The sequence below is a fragment of the Alosa alosa genome, chromosome 12, assembly GCF_017589495.1.
Source record: "Alosa alosa isolate M-15738 ecotype Scorff River chromosome 12, AALO_Geno_1.1, whole genome shotgun sequence".
Taxonomy (NCBI): Eukaryota; Metazoa; Chordata; class Actinopteri; order Clupeiformes; family Clupeidae; genus Alosa; species Alosa alosa.
Window position 1 is genome coordinate 10411662 of NC_063200.1, and position 12784 is coordinate 10424445.

General features: G+C 43.6%; 1 long non-coding RNA gene across 1 annotated transcript; it reads right to left on the bottom strand.

Moving 5' to 3' along the window:
- Window positions 1-8759: 8759 nt before the first annotated feature.
- Window positions 8760-12584, bottom strand: LOC125305215. Its single transcript, XR_007195358.1, has 3 exons — window positions 12239-12584; window positions 9752-9803; window positions 8760-9499 (listed from the first exon to the last, which is right to left on the bottom strand). It is a non-coding gene; the product is annotated as an uncharacterized LOC125305215 (long non-coding RNA).
- Window positions 12585-12784: the final 200 nt, after the last annotated feature.

Consider the following 12784-nt stretch of genomic DNA (forward strand, 5'->3'; position numbering starts at 1 on the left):
AATAATTGCAAATGCAAAAAAAACCTCTCCTCTCTGAGGAGACCTACATAGTATGTTTGGGTCAAGTATGGCTAAATCCCAATGTCATCCCTATGCCCTAAGCCCTGAAACCTCACACACTTACTGTAACTGACATCAGTCGTAAGTGACCAAGTTTGTGAGGGTGTAAGGGTTCCAAAACACTAATACCAGGAATAGGACAGCACCTGTAACTTGTGACCGGTAACCTGCGATGCAGTTGTTTTTCAAGCTTCCAGACTCGCTTTGGGTGACCCCGTGTTTCACGTCGCTGTTTCAACGCTGTATTGTATGGGGTACTGTTTTTCTCAGTTGCTTTGGCGCATTTGTCAGATCAGCATTGAAATTTTCAAAACTGCTTTTTCAAACTCCATCATCTTATCATATCATCATATCATTAAAGGCACCCTTAACAGTCTTTTGACCTTGACATAACGTAACCAACATCATTTTGATGACTCGATCATAACCTCATAACATGAAGAACGGCACTTCTTTACCATTGTCTGAGTGGGTAGGCGATTACCAACCTAGCAACTTTCTAGTTTCGGGTAGGACACTACGCCCCCCCGTCCCCCTCCAACCTGCAGCCTTCTTAGAGCTTAGTTCAGGGTAGTGGTGTGAGATGCAGCCTTCTTAGAGCCTAATTCAGTGTAGCACTGAAAGATGCAGCCTTCTTAGGGGCAAATTCTCTTATGCACGTAAGTCTTGGAAAAGTGGAACTACAGTAAGTGCGTTTCAGTCACATTTGGGCGTTTCTCATGTATACAACTCTTGGCGCATTCTGCCACTGACTTAAGCACTTTTCCAGCTAAGCACATCTGAGGGCTATTTTAAGGTCAAGTGCCACTACGGTGTTCGATGTCGGCAGTAGGCCTAGTTCTAAATACATAAACATTAAACAGAATATTACAAATTAATATTACAGTATAAAAATTGGTGCTTAATATGCTGATACAGCATTCCCATTTCAGTGTCACAAGGTGGCATATTTCATTAGACATTATCCTATCTTATCAATGAGGCTACATTGTTAAATAGGGCGGAACGATGACCTGCATAGCTTTCTAATGCCTTACGCATGGTGGAGTGCAACAGCATGACGGTCATTCATGTAACGAATTTTATGACAAAGAAGCCTTATTGGAGACATTTGTGTGATGCATGCACTTGTTGTTATCACTGGTAACAGCGCTTATTATATTAATAAATGCCTGTTAAAATGCTCAAAACAATGCTCCAAGAAGTGGGGGGACGGTGTTCCCCGGAGCGTTTTTAAGACTGCAAGAGTGGGCCAAATGGATCCATTCATTTTATTCATTCATTCAACCTTTATTTATTCACGCAGGGTCATTGAGGGAAGCTCTCATTTTCAATGAAGCCGAGATTACAGAAACAATGAAGTAAAAAGAGAGAGAAAAGTAGTAGGTATAGGTCTAGGCCTATAAATAAAATAAAACAAAGTACAATAAATAAATAATAAGATAACATACATTACATTATAGAGGAGGAAGGGGAAAAATACATAAAATGTACAATCCGAAGCGCTCCACACACATGACATTGACACATAAAGACAAACAATGCTGGACGGAGCGGCGTAGTCACCAGCGTACCTGTGACATCAAGACATAAACAAACAATTTACAAAATAACAAAAGACACAAAACAGGTGCCGTAATCACCAGCGTACCTGTGACATCACACCAAGACATACACAAATAAACAAACAGACAAATAGACAGAGACAGTAAAGCAAGCCTGTCTTTACAAATACAGTAGGCTTACAGAACAAGACCAGACATAAAACAAACAGACTCAGCACTCATGCAGACAAAGATAAAGACAAACAAAAAACACTCAATAAGTCCACAGGCAGGTGATAGTGCTTCGCCAGCAGTTTAGTCCACAAGTCCCCTTTCGGCCCCGGTGAGCAGATCAGCCAGCAGATGAGGGGGCGGTGGCCGTGGCCGTGGGCGGCTCTCTCTTCTCTCCGGCATGGTGATTAAAAAGTCGCTTGCATGATGTTCCTGTACGTTGCTCCTGGACAGTTCAGTGGCGAAATGTAGGCCTGCAGCTAGATGGCAGAGGTGTGAAAGTTGGCAGGCGGTGGCAGACGGTGAGTTGAGTTCCCTTGGCAGACGATGTATAAGTTCATACCAGCAGCTTCTCAAGGTGAAATCCTGACACAGCTTGTGCATTGACGTCTGTTGATGGTTGACGTTAGTGGATAGCTAGTTAGTTAGCTAGCTAGCATCACTACGTCGACATCCAGACATCCCGTATCCTAGCAACCAAGGTCCGAAGGTTTGAAAGATTTCGCTTGGCAAGTAATCTGAATATTAGCTCCAAGGAGAACCAGATTAACACTATATTAAAATGTAGGGTCTGGGGACTCACCATTCGCAGTGCTCAGTCCGAGGTGCAGGATAATCGGTTGTCTTTCAAATTCATTATGCACGCAATAGGATAGCGCTACAACTCATTGCCAACAGCAAAATCCATATTCTTTGTTTTTAAGTAGCAGGGAATTCATGCCGAACCGTTGCAACTCTGCCATCAATCATTATGTTAAACCTGCCTACCGAGTCTATACACGATGTGATTGGCCCTATCCTAGCTTAATTTTTCCAGCTCGCAAGCCAACGGAGAGTTGCTAGACTAGCCCGGGCAGCAAATTAAATTTGCTGCCGCTAGGGTGCGTCTAGATTTCTAGGCTAATTGAATGGGAGATGAGGAGGATGATGTTTTACGTGGATTGGCGTTCACACACGGAGCAAGGGGAACATACAGTGGTGTTTGTGAAGAAGGCTGGCCAGAGAACAGCGTTAAGGAACCTCCACTCAAAGCACACTGTGCAGAATGTGCATTTCTTACCGTTTATAAGGGACTCTTATTGAAGGGAACCAGGCTTGTAATCCCCTCAGCTATGAGAAATGATGTTCTGGCCAGACTGCATGTAGGCCACCAGGGCATGGAGCGTGCAAGACAGTCAGTGTGCTGGCCTGGCCTGAGCCAGCAGCTGAATGAGCTGGTCCTCAACTGCCGTGCATGCTGCAAAGAAAGGCAGAACAGCAAAGAGCCACTAATTCCGTCAAGCTATCCTGACAGACCGTAGCAGAAGCTGGGAGCTGATTTTTTCTTGCTGGGAAGCAAGACCTACTTGCTCGTGGTAGATTGTGCATCCAGGTACACGCAACTAGCATGCTAGCTCAGTTCGCCTTTGTTACACTTGCACGCCACGGCATTCCTGGGACACTGGTGACCGACAACGGGCCGCAGTTCTCAGGTATGGCTTTTGCAGCATTAGCAGGGTCGTATGGCTTCTGCCACATCACCAGTAGTCCAAAATCCCCACAGAGTAACGGTGAAGCTGAGCGGGCGGTCAAGACCATCAAGGAGTTTCTCAAAAAGGCAGCAGACCCCTATCCCACTCTGCTGTCATACAGGGTCACGCCACTGCAGAACGGATACAGCCCAGCCCAACTCTCGATGGGGAGGCGCCTTCGCACAACTGTCATCGCGCCCGCAACCTCAATTATCTCCCACCAGGACACCTGGAACAGTGATCCATAGCCACACCACCCCGCGTTCCTACCTTGGATACACCTCATGGGACAATGAGACGCAATGGCCATCACCTGATTCCTATGAGCGATGCAATAGCTGACAACATCGGATGGCATTCCTGAGCAGACACCTGCAGAATCACCCATGCAGACTGCTCGTAATCTGCCATCTACTCCTAGAACGAGGTCTGGGAGAGCTGTGGTGAAACCAACAAGGTTGGACTTGTAAAGACATAGGTTTAAGAAGAGAAAACACACACACACACGTTCTAAAGTAATCTGTGTTGAAAAAAAAATGAAAATGGGAAAGAAAATTGGACCATGTCTTCTGGCCAATAGTGATGTACTGTCATTTAGTGAGACTCCAGTAGGAGTGTGCGCTGAGGTATATAAGGCTTTTACCTCAGCTCAGTCTCATTTTTATCTGGGCCAGTATCATTGACTGATGAAACATCCATGAAGGCCTCTGTTCTGTTTAAAGGCCTTGGGGGTGAGTATGGAGCAGTCCCATTACACAAAGTACTTCTGAGATCCAACCAGTGGTTATGTCACAGTGGGGATGGTGCCATCCTTGACCATAGATAATGTGGGTCTCCTAGTGGGGAATGACTTGGCCTGGGGCCTCGTGTACAAAGCTTGCGTACGCACAAAAATGCTGCGTACGCCATTTCTCACGCTCACGTCCGGATGTACGAAGACTGACTTGAACGTGAGAATGTGCGTCCTCCACGCAAACTTCATGTCTGGCGACGCACATTTCTAATGTGTATCGTCAGTTGGCGACACTTTAGAGGCAATGCAGCAACAACATTATATGATGCGAGTCTAGGCCTTTATTTGCACAGTATATTGTGAAACGTGGGTTATTAAAATGATAACACTTGAAGATAGGCCTATGTTTCTAAATTTGGACATGCAACATGCTAAATTCTACTAAGTTATGCAACAACCTATCTATGATGACAACTGTAGACTTATTAGAGGATAAGAATTAAAAGGGAATGTGAAACATAGCCTACACAGCCCCGATATTTGGTTACGCGATTGTTGATGACTGGTTATCAAACATTTCAGATTCTGAAGAGCTTTCCACAAAACCTGTGATAAATGGGGTCGGCTTCACGCATTTGCCCATGCCTTAACATTTGCTGAGTGTTTTCCCTTCATATCTCCGATAGTTCATTTTAAAAGAAATACATATGGGACAGGATCATGCATGTGAATAGAAAGGCTGACTAATAAGTGCGAATATAAGATATTTCCCTGATTGACTGCATGGCTTCTTTGACTTTCCTTGAGTAAGCATTTGCATTATTGTCACACTTGTGTGCAAATATAGGGATATGATCCAGAAATCGTAATGTTGTGGCGAGGTGGCCTGGATCAACTGAGTTCATTCCATTCGGGTGCACGATGCGTGGTACTTGGACACAATTTATTTAATGATTTTTTAATAAATGCAGTTATGTTGTCATGGTCCAAATGCATTCAACCCAGTTATGCGAACCCTGTCACCTACTTGCAGACTGACCAATAATTCTGCCACGGTCTCAGCCTAGCCACTGCCACGCTCTGACACTACTGTTTTTGTTTTGTTATTAATTAATTAATAACAATAATTAAGATGATAAAGACATAAGATTCTTGCCATTTCGTCAGATAAGCACTTCTACCTCGCATTCGCTGGAAATAAACTTTTTTATTCATTTGATGATTTCAATTATTAAACTTTGCAAATTGCAACAGGTTTGAGTATGAATGGATCCACAAATGAGTTTTCATTGTTATTAATATTGCGGGATAGGCCATTTTGTCTTCACAGAGGTCTGCGCTCTCGAGTGGCCTTCTAGTTAGCATATTAAAATGAGTGTGATTGAGGGAGGAGAGAGGGTGGAGTGTAATGCTCGTGCATGTACGCTTAATTTCACGTTAATTGGGATGTACAAAGAAAAGCTGCGTGGAATGCTGCGTACGCACAGTTTCATACATCAGGATTTTTTTGTGCGTACGCAATGTTTTAGTATGAGTCTTTGTACATGAGGCCCCTGGTGATTTGGTGAGCGTGCCTCCTATTGTCAGTTCAGTGCCTTGTGAGTCGCTGGAGATGCTGGCTCTGGAGAAGCAGTGTCCAGAGATCTTCCCAGCTTGTGTGGTTACCCGCTCTCAGTCTCAGAAGGGAGTGGAAGCAACACAAGGGGAGAGGGAAACAGTAGATTTATCTGGCACGTTCTTTGCTGCACTGGATGAACTCCCGGATGCTCAACGGTATGACAGAGAAGCATTGATTGCAGGTCAGAAGAGTGATCTGGTGGTCAATTAGACAGACTGCAGTTAGCTCAGAAGAGTCCTGAGATATGACTGAGGGATTTAATGTGCGGGAGGATATTCTTATGAGGAAGTGGAGGCCTGTTGACCGTCCAGCCACTGAGGTCTGGAGTGTGGTCGAGCAGGTGGTACTGCCAAGGAGTTTTCGAGCTGAGGTTTTGTGCTTGGCTCATGAGGTCCCAATGGCTGGCCATCTAGGCACTCACAAAATGCAGAACAAGATTCTTCAGCACTTTTACTGGCCCCAGTTGCAAAAAGATGTTTTTTTTGCTGATCCTGCCATGTGTGTAAAGTAGGGGAAAGCCTAATCAGAAGATTACCCCAGCACCTTTGCGCCCTCTTCCAGTTACAGCAGAACCGTTTTCAAGAGTACTTATTGATTGTGTTGGGCCATTGTCATTGAGAGATATTAAGGCAAAACTTGAGCTTGATGCGATGATTTCTATCTTCTCACGTTTTGGCCTTCCTGAGCAGATCCAGTTGGATCCTGGCACCAATTTTGTGTCTAATGTGTTCCAAGATGTAATTCCAAGATGGGCCATTGAGTGATATCACCAGACACTAAAGAGTACAATAGAGACCTACGCTGTACAGCACCCTGGAATGTCACTCTTCCCCTTCTGTTGTTTGCCCTCCAAGACTTTGTTAATGAGTCCACAGGGTTCACACCTTTTGAGTTAGTCTTTGGTCACAAGGTTAGAGGTCCTTTGAAGTTAGTGAAAGAACGCCTCAGTAGGGGTTAAGTCATTGAGAGACCTCAGACCCATTAGACCAGCCTCAGACGAGTCCTTAGACCAGCCTCAGACGAGTCCAGGAAGTGACGTCAATTCCGGAAATAAGTACATAATTTACTTTACTCTTTATGGAGAATACAGCTGGAAAAAACGTGTTTTCTTTTACAGTTCATGGAAAAAATAGTCACATTAGGTAGAAGCTTTTTTTATTATTGTTAAGTAATTCACATTTGTTTATTAAATAATCGATCGCGACTGACTGTCCACGAGATCTGCCAGTCAGCTGGAAGGAGCTTGTGATTCACGCATAGGGACTCACGGCAGATACTGCGCGAAATTTTGGTTTATGGCTATCGTTTAGGTGTCCTTCCTATTCATTAACATGAACATGATGACTGACTAATAAATGACTATGATGTTTAATAAACCATTGTAGGCATACAAGTTATCATTATATCACATCAATTAAGTGTTTTCTGTAGGCTAGGCTACATGCTTTAGGCTACAGCATTTAAATCAACAATAGGCTATCAACACGTTTGCAGTATCACTGTTGCAGAAATCACATACAAGAAGGCATCCTCTTGATTGTTTGTACATTTTTGCACATTCCAACATAAGGAAGCAGCATGAGGAAACTTGTCGTTTTTCTGCCTTATTTTCTAACTACTTTTACGAGTCTGCAGTATCACTGAGTACAGCTGTTACAAGAGGGTCTGGCGTCCCTATGTTATGATGCACTTCCTGCGACGCGGTCATTCGTCTCTAAATGATTTAACTCCCTCTCGAACGCCTTGTGAGACAGCCTACCGAGGGGAGTGTCCTGCAGTATGTGGTGACTTTTTGTGACCGCTAGTGGCCCGCGATAACCTCAAGGGTGCGCAAGATCGTATGAAGGCGCATTATGACAAGAAGGCGGTTGACAGAACTTTTAAGGCAGGGGACTGTGTTGGTCCTGTTGCCCATGAGGGGCAGCAGCTTGAGCACTTGGTTTTGTGGCCCATATAGAGTAAAGAAGAGAGCTGAGGACGGCAATTATGTAGTTGATGCACCTGGCCGTAGAACCCAGACTCGACTGTGTCATGTTTACTTGTTGAAAGCTCATGTGGGTCGAGAAGCTCCCACTGTTTTAGTGACTTGTGTGTCTGCCAGCGATCAGCCTGAAGATGTTGACGGTACGGAGGCTGTGGAACCTGTCAGTGTGCATGTCAGTAATTCTGACGCGTTGCAGGGTCTTGACCAGAGTGTCCCCACGGTGAAGTTAGTTTCACTTATCACCTAAGAGTTCAAATAATAGGCTAGTGCAGATGCATAGACTATACTATAGGCATATAGGACCTGGGGAACATAGGGATGACCCCGGCTATACTCTGCTAGTTACAATCAGGTTATAGTAAAGCAAGGTTTAGTGGAATCTCTGTGTTCCATACATGGTGCAAGCAGATTCCTTCAAATTAGCAATAATGATTTTTTGGTTGCATTTTGGGCCAGAAATTAGCATCACCTTGACCACTGCAATATTAACTTTTCGCCCAACCTCTTCATTCGCCTCAGACATGATCTCAGCATCCCAGAAAACCTATGATTTGAAAAAATCTATGAGTTAAAAACAGCCCCTACAAGATTCTTGGTGAGTCAGATGGCTGCAATGTCGTCAAACAGGACGTGAGATATCTCAACATTCTTGTATCAAAACCAAACTTGGTATGGACTGGTGGATTCAGTGGAGGACACACATTCAATTTCTAAGTGTCTCTAAACTTTTGACTGGTAGTGTATGTGCAGTGTTTCCCACAGAATTTAACTCTATTTGTGGTGGTAGGTTTGCAGAATTAACTTGAATGCAACAGTTTTTAACAAATTAGTACAGCGTGGTTATGATGCTAACCAGATTTAAGCACAATGTAGTACAACCTAGAAAATCATTGTGTGGTGGTCAATTTTGATATTGTGGTGGGCCGCCACAAATAAGTCAGTGTATGGGAAACACTGATGTATGTACCGATATATGGGGTAATGACTAAGCTTTTTATTTGCCTTTGTTGAGACACTCAACTTTAACGGTAGATCTTTGGTCAAAAAAGGTTGGGTACCCCCTGTTGTACAACAACAATGGTGTTCTCACAAGCATCACAGTTTATTAGAGGAATCAACCAGTATGGCAGAATGATTGGCCTTTGTACGTATCAATATCATGCTGGACGTGCAGTTGCACATATCAGAATCATTGTATAACACTTAAATGAATGTAACACAGTGTGTAAGTAAATCTGGCTTAGCTAAAGAGTTCCCATCTGGACAGCACCTGTTCTCTGGCGCTGAGTAGAACACAATGTACCACCCCATATACAACCTCTGATAACACAAACATCAAATCAAGTACAAAGATAGTGATTTATGTAACCTAGAGTTTGTATTTCTGAGAGAGAGAGATAGATAGAGTGAGAAAGTTGGCCTCAAACACATACAGAACATTTCACAAAGCATCTGCCATTTCTATGTCTTTTTCCCTTCAATCTTTCTCTTCCTCATAATGTGATGGTGATGATCATTTCAGAATCACTGGCCCACTTCACTTCACTTTTGAGGTTCAGGTCATTCCTGGTCCATGCCTGCCTGCCGTTCTTTTTCCCCCCATAGGCAGAGAAGCAGTCGAGCTCGGAGTATCTGTTCGCCTCACGCTCGGACACCTTCCTGAAGACGACACGACCGCCACACCCTATCAACGCACCATCCCTCTGCGTCATCCGGATCATGGTGGGGGTCGTGTCCACAACCTTTCCGTGGTCCGGCTCAGTGATAGAGTGCTCCAGACTGGAGGGATGATGAATGGTGAGAGAAGCGTTGCCCATTCTAGAAAAAAAGAAAATGGTTGAATATGGCTAGATACTAAATGTACTATGGTACATTTCATTTTTGTAACATTTAGGATGTGCCTTGCCACAGAAAAGGCACACTGTTCTAAGCCATTATACACCCCAAATTGGTTTTGTCATTCAATATGCTATGTATGGTATGTCTTCAGAAGTCAACGAAAATCAGCCGTAGTAGGCCAACATTCTAAAAACTATGCAAACCTGCACACAACTGCTGTAAAATACTCACCCGATGTATTGGGTCCAATAGTCTCTGTTTGTGTGTGTGTGTAGCTGTCTTCCTGTAAAGTTACAGACAGAAAGTAGACAGTTTTATACACAAACACAAGAAGGTTGGATCTAAATACCAGTCATTCCAACCCTTTGAGTGTGTGTGTCTGTGAATGTGTGTGACAAAATGTTACATTACAGAAAAATACATTGTGTTTCCTTATTCTCTCTAACAGTCAAATACAAATGGACATCATAGGTGTTTTTAAAAAAAGGAAGCTTTCCTTCATTCCAAGAACTCCCTGCTGTCGTTTTTGCTGACACTCGGAGTATTTCCTGATAGTCACATTCTCTGTCAATGTTTTGTGATAGTCACACTTTGTCAGTGTGTGTGTGTGTGTGTGTGTCAAAGTCAAAGTCAAAGTCAGCTTTATTGTCAATTTCTTCACATGTTCCAGACATACAAAGAGATCGAAATTACGTTTCTCACTATCCCACGTGTGTTTGTCAGATTCCAAACCAGGTGTGGTGGAGGTGTCAGTGAAGACATGGGGGGCAATCTTAATGAAACACAATCGGCACCTCAAACCAGAATGTGTGTGTGTGTGTGTGTGTGTGTACTATTACAACCACTAGTTGACGCTGTAGGTAGTAGTTAACTAGTCATTAACAAAATGTTTCCCCTCTCTAGTGAAGTTATCAACAGTGATTATGTAGGCTACAGGTTAATGTGTAAGGGATAATGGACTCCACGGTGGTCTGTTAACAGAAATTAATGCACAGCCCGACGCACAGCGGAGCAAACCTCGTAAGTGCATTCATTTCTGTTAACACACCACTGTGGAGTCCATTATCCCGCTTATTCCACTGTTGCCACTTGCTTTGTGTTCATTTCCTGTTATAATTTTAATCGCTAGAACTGTCTTGTTTGTAGAACTACTTTTTCCCCGACACACTGGACAGGACAAACTGCCGTTACTAAATGGATGGTTGCTACGGCCAAAGGCCAGTCGTTAGTTCCATCTCTCCTATTGTCAAGCGGGCACATCCCAGGATTCTGATGAACTTTAGCTTTGAAACGTCGCTATTTTACTTTGCCTACTGCCATCCATCTAGCTAAAAGCCATCTACGTCATATGCCACAATGTTGCTACGTTCTGAACGTCTGTATTATAGAGCTCGGATACAACGTGACAGTTCGGCAAATTAATATACAAGTGTTATACAGCCAAAAAAAATGGATCTACTTCATAGGTGTTCAAATAACATAATGTTAATGGGGCAGTTTTGCAGTGTGAAGAAGACATACCATACATGACTATGACATTGACATTGCATGAACATAGTTTCGGTTTAAAGTTCAAGCATAGCTACAGGGTGTATAATGAATGCTTAGAATGTAAAATATGTGGCTCAAGGCATCCCAAAGTGCTTGGGGGAGAATACTGAGCCCCTGTAGTTCTGCACTTGTCAGACAACAACTTGGGATTATGTGTCATTTTATCATGTACTGAATCTTAACATTTGTGTTTCATTGTAGCTCAGGATCCTGTGTTTTCTGGCAGGTTTGTAACTTGGTCTTTTGTCAATTTTGGATTTTGCAGTAGGCTACTTGACTCGGTCTGAAGATCTTTTCCTTTTCTTTGCATCTTTTGTCAAGGGTTTTCGCTGCTTCTTCGCCGGCTCTGCCATTATACACACGTTTGCAACAATCGCTAGCGTTTCGTTAGTCTGCGTCTGTGCTGTGGATGCAGGATGTAAACTGATCCTGCTTCAGTCGGCGGGTATAATACACTGAACTTGCAAGCAGGATATTCTTCCTACAGGCAGTAGGGGCAGGCGAGAGAGTCTTCATTCGCCCTGTAATGAGTCTATTAACCATATACCGACTTCCGAAGAGTAATTAACACGAAAACGTTGCCTGGTGTCCCTTTAATGTGGGTGGGAGCAAATAAACATTTTTTTTAAATAAGTGAATAGGGTCATCATCTGTGAATTTCTAAAATGATAAACCACAACTTTTAACAGGCTATGTCAATAGTAAAAATAATTAACTGTGTAAAACTGTTTTGTCGTTGACTATGAGACCACGGTGAAGTTAGTAGGCTACTTCCACTATGTAGGCTACTATGCTGTCTTATGTGTTTCTTTCCTCCTATAGGCTACTGCCACTGTTGTAATAGTCGATAATGGTCTGAGACCTATCACTGGTCTGTGTTAGTAATACCCTATCCTACCACCTTGTGTTATGTTCTTGCATTACGTATTACACCCAGAATGCTGTTGGAATATTCATTCAATAAAGATGGCTGCCGCAGCATATGTTGAACATGGTGACCCCAAAACTTGAACATTACGGCGCTATCCGGCCAGTTCATATTGTGTTCGCGGAGGATAACAGTACAAACTTTTGTGTGATATTTTGCAATGGGTATGTAGATGTCTCGAAGAATAATATCCTATAAATTCGTGAGCAAGTCAACCATGGCCGCCCAGCATTACAAACCTCAAACACAAGTCGATTGGAGCTCCAGAGATGTGTATAACCAATATCGCCTGTGGCACAAAGAGGTTTTGTGAATTGTTAATGGCCCCCTCCATGAGGAATATGTCGAAGTTAAGCTAAATCATGTGTTCATATGGGCAGGTGCATATGTTGAACGACTTGTTGAGGCCAAGCAAGCTGAAGACCCTGGCTGTAAAGTAACCCCAGTTGATGAGCTGCTCACATGCCTTGATGGCATCCTCACGCACTCAACGCACTTTTGCGAAGCCAGAGACAGACATCCCAAGTCTCCCGGAAGTTCCGGGAGTCTCCCGCATATTGATAGCGGCTCCCTGACGCCCGCAAATTAGATAAAATCTCCCGGAATCTATAGTGAGCGATCAAAAGCGTGCATGCGAGACTGCGCATCTGAATGTAGCGCGCACACGACGGGAGAGAGAGAGAGAGGGGTGGTGCGTGTGTGCCTGAGCGCATCCAAGACAGTGAGCATCCTGATTGGCCTGTTTCGCTAAATCAACCAATCAGTTTTCAGTGTAGGCGGGCTTT